Source organism: Temnothorax longispinosus, chromosome 11 (genome assembly GCF_030848805.1).
Source record: "Temnothorax longispinosus isolate EJ_2023e chromosome 11, Tlon_JGU_v1, whole genome shotgun sequence".
Classification (NCBI taxonomy): Eukaryota; Metazoa; Arthropoda; class Insecta; order Hymenoptera; family Formicidae; genus Temnothorax; species Temnothorax longispinosus.
The window spans coordinates 12,350,126-12,351,309 of NC_092368.1; positions in this window are offsets into that span (position 1 = coordinate 12,350,126).

The following is a 1,184-nucleotide window of genomic DNA, read 5'->3' on the forward strand; positions in this document are numbered from 1 at the left end:
GCGTAAAATTGTCTACAATAATGATCTGAACAACATTTATCGTCAAGTCAGTCGTTTAGCTTGCACGCACCGTCAAAGTCCGAGACTCGGATCCCGAAAACCCTCGATTTCATCATTGGTTTTTTTATGTTGCGTCGGTGATTTTTTTCCGTCATTTAAAATGGAATTAAAAATTCTCAAAAAATCACACATTATCTGAGAACTACAAAGAATACTTTTCAGGGTGTAACCGATTTTTTAGACCCATTTTTTTTAGTTTGTAGCTATGTAAGCAAAAAATTTTGATTTTTTGGAATAGTTTTAGTTTTTTGCTGTTTTCAGGCCTTAGAATTTATTTGAGACAAATTTTATCGTATGCATCTTGTTGTGGACGAAATTTGCAACAAAAAAGGACCCTTGTATTTTTTTCGTACGACGAACACTGATTTTTTTATTGACGCGCAAAGTTATCCAATATTGCGCACAGGTCGGATAACGCTTGTTTTACACTAAAATAATTATTTTTTATTAAAATTTACGTAATTTTTCGCATTATTATTGAACCATATTGCAAAGCCGTTTTCAACACATTCTCTCATTTTTACTTATTTATTAACAAATTGTTTATTTAAAAATTATTATAAACAATTAGAAAAACATGTTATATTCGTTGTACTCGTCGTCTCATTTCAACTCGAAAAATGTTTTAAAAAAATGTATTCATATTATTTATAACATTTATTCAAACATATAGTGCATCTTTTGACTATTTTTCACACCATCTCTAAGTCAATGGTGCGTTTTTTTTCTGTGGTTTCCCCAGTAAGCCTAATATGTTCTTTTGTTGTGATAATTATTTGGATATTCCTTGGATACTAAAACTATCCAACACGCAGATGATGAAAATTAACATCCGCGTCTTGAATAATTATTTCAATTCTCAGTATCCATAGAAAAGCCATATCTTCAATGCTTGTGGATTAAGCCTACTGGAAAAACCACAAAAAAACGCACCTTGGCTCAGAGATAGTGTGAAAAATAGTCAAAAGATGCACATGTTTGAATAAATGTTATAAATAATATGAATAAATTTTTTAAAAACATTTTTCGAGTTGAAATGAGACGACGAGTACAACGAATATAACATGTTTTTTTAATTGTTTATAATAATTTTTAAATAAACAATCTATAATAAAAAAAGTCAT